General features: G+C 35.0%; 1 non-coding gene across 1 annotated transcript; it reads left to right on the top strand.

Moving 5' to 3' along the window:
• Positions 1 to 745: 745 nt before the first annotated feature.
• Positions 746 to 853, top strand: LOC112724954 (small nucleolar RNA R71). Its single transcript, XR_003164091.1, has one exon. It is a non-coding gene; the product is annotated as a small nucleolar RNA R71 (small nucleolar RNA).
• The last annotated feature ends 2,350 nt before the right edge of the window (positions 854 to 3,203 follow it).

The following is a 3,203-nucleotide window of genomic DNA, read 5'->3' as shown; positions in this document are numbered from 1 at the left end:
ACTCTCTTTTTGGATTCTCTTCTGTATTGCTTGGGAGAGTGCTAGGAGGGAGTTCAGTAATTTTCTTACTTAGCTGACCCAATTGTGCCTCTAAATTTCTAATGGAGGACCTTGTTTCAGTCATGAAACTTTGAGTGGTTTTGATTAGATCAGAGACAATGGTTGTTAAGTCAGAGTGGTCTTGCTTAGAATTCTCTGTCTGTTGTGGAGAAGATGATGGAAAAGGCTTGCTATTGCTAAACCTGTTTCTTCCACCATTATTGTTATTGAAACCTTGTTGAGGTCTCTGTTGATCCTTCCATGAGAGATTTGGATGATTTCTCCATGAAGGATTATAGGTGTTTCCATAGGATTATCCCATGTAATTCACCTCTTCTATTGCTGGGTTCTCAGGATCATAAGCTTCTTCTTCAGAGGAAGCTTCCTTAGTACTGCCTGTTGCTACTTGCATTCCAGACAGACTCTGAGAAATCATATTGACTTGTTGGGTCAATATTTTATTCTGAGCCAATATGGCATTCAGAGTTTCAATCTCAAGGACTCCTTTCTTCTGAGCTGTCCCATTATTCACAGGATTCTTTTCAGAAGTGTACATGAATTAGTTATTTGCAACCATTTCAATGAGTTCTTGAGCTTCTGCAGGTGTCTTCTTCAGATGAAGAGATCCTCCAACAAAGCTATCCAATGACATCTTGGATAGTTCAGACAGACCATCATAGAAGATTCCTATGATGCTCCATTCTGAAAGCATGTCAGAAGGGCACGTTCTGATCAATTGCTTGTATATCTCCCAAGCTTCATAGAGGGACTCACCACCCTTCTGTCTAAAGGTTTGGACTTCCACTCTAAGCTTGCTCAATTTTTGAGGTGGAAAGAACTTTGCCAAGAAGGCATTGACTAGCTTTTCCCAAGAGTTCAGGCTTTCTTTAGGTTGTGAATACAACCATGTCCTAGCTCTGTCTCTTACAGCAAAAGGAAAAAGCATAAGTCTGTAGACTTCAGGGTCAACCCCATTGGTCTTGACAGTGTCACAGATTTGTAAGAACACAGCTAAAAAACTGATGAGGATCTTCCAATGGAAGTCCATGAAACTTGCAATTCTGTTGCATTAGAGAAACTAATTGAGGCTTAAGCTCAAAGTTGTTTGCTCCAATGGCAGGGATTGAGATGCTTCTCCCATAGAAATCAGGAGTAGGTGCAGTAAAGTCACCAAGCACCTTCCTTGCATTGTTGGCATTGTTGTTGTTTTCGGCTGCCATGGTTTCTTCTTCTTTGAAGAGTTCTGTTAGGCCCTCTAAACAGAATTGTTCTTTAGCTTCTCTTAGCTTTCTCTTTAAGGTCCTTTCAGGTTCAGGATCAGCTTGAACAAGTATGCCTTTATCTTTGTTCCTGCTCATATGAAAGAGAAGAGAACAAGAAACTATGGAATCCTCTATGTCACAGTATAGAGATTCCTTGAGGTGTCAGAGGAAAAGAAGAATAGAAGGAGGAGGTGGAGAAGAGGGAATTCGAACTTATCAAGAGGGATAGAGTTCGAATTGCACCTTGATGAGGAGTCTTAGTCCTTTAAATAGAAGGATGTGAAAAGAGGGGAAGAAATTTTCGAAATTAATTAAAAGATTTTAAAAAGAAAATTTGAAAATTTGATTGAGATTTTCGAAAACTAAGATTGGGAAGGAAATAAAGTGATTTTTGAAAAATATTTTGAAATTAGAAAAAGATATGATTGAAAAAATTAATTTTAAAAAAGATGTGATTGAAAAGATATGTTTGAAAAGATATGATTGAAAATCAATTTAGAACAAGAAAAATTTTTAAAATTAAAGTTGATTACTTGACTATCAAGAAATTAAAAGATATGATTTTAAAATTTAAAGTTTGATCCTTTCTTAATAGGCAAGTAACAACTTGAAAGTTTTGAAGTAAATCTTTAATTGAAGCAAGAATTTTTGAAAATGGTAAAAATAAATATAAAATGGAAAGAAATTGATTTTGAAAGAGATATGATTGAAAAGATATGATTTGAAAAAGATTTGATTTTGAAAAATTATGAAAACTTGAAAAAAATGTGAATTAAAAACAAAATCTTCCCTCTAGTGTCATCCTGGTGTTTAACGCCCAAATCTCTACCTTTTTGGGCGTTAAACGCCCAGCCAGGTACCCTGGCTGGCGTTTAAACGCCAGTTTTCCTTCTTCACTGGGCGTTTTGAACGCCCAGCTTTTTCTGTTTGATTCCTCTGCTGAATGTTCTGAATCTTCAATTCTCTGTATTATTGACTTGAAAAGACATAGTTTAAAAATATTTTTTGAATTTTTGATGATGAGAAATAATAAAAAATGCAACTAAGATCAAATAAACAATGCATGCAAGACACCAAACTTTAATGTTTGTATACTAAGGACTATAAAAATGTAAAATTGCATATGAAAAATAACAAAACACACAAAACAAGAGAATTTAAAGATCATAGCAATGAAATCATCAAGAACAACTTGAAGATTAATGAAGAACATGCATGAATTCGAAAAATGCAAGAAGAACAGAAACATGCAATTGCACCAAACTTAAAATTAGACAATAGACTCAGAAGAAACATAAAATATTTTTGGTTTTTATGATTTTAAAATTTTTTTGTATTTTCAAAAATTATATAGAAAAGAAAATAAAGAGAATCAAAACTTTTAATAAGAATTCCAGGAATCATGCAATGTTAGTCTAAAGCTTCAGCAGGACATTACATTCAGCAGCTAAATTGATGAGAATCAATCAGCATTTGTGATGCTAAGAACATCACCTTGAAACTCTAAAATTCATTCTTAAAAATTCTGAAAAATACCTAATCTAAGCAACAAGATGAACTGTCAGTTGTCCAAACTCGAACAATCCCCGGCAACGGCGCCAAAAACTTGGTAGGAAAAATTGTGATCATCAACAATGGCGCCAAAGGACTTGGAGCTCTTAAACGTGAATCACACTTTGTCACAATTCCGCACAACTAACCAGCAAGTGCACTGGGTCGTCCAAGTAATAAACCTTACATGAGTAAGGGTCGATCCCACGGAGATTGTCGGCTTGAAGCAAGCTATGGTCATCTTGAAAATCTCAGTCAGGAAGATTCAATTAGTGATGGAGGATTGATAATTAAAAGATGAATAAAACATAAAATAAAGATAGAGATACTTATGTAATTCATTGGTGGATT

The sequence above is a fragment of the Arachis hypogaea genome, chromosome 11 (assembly GCF_003086295.3).
Source record: "Arachis hypogaea cultivar Tifrunner chromosome 11, arahy.Tifrunner.gnm2.J5K5, whole genome shotgun sequence".
Classification (NCBI taxonomy): Eukaryota; Viridiplantae; Streptophyta; class Magnoliopsida; order Fabales; family Fabaceae; genus Arachis; species Arachis hypogaea.
The sequence above is the reverse complement of the archived record's forward strand: the minus strand, read 5'-3'. Positions and strand labels throughout refer to the sequence as shown.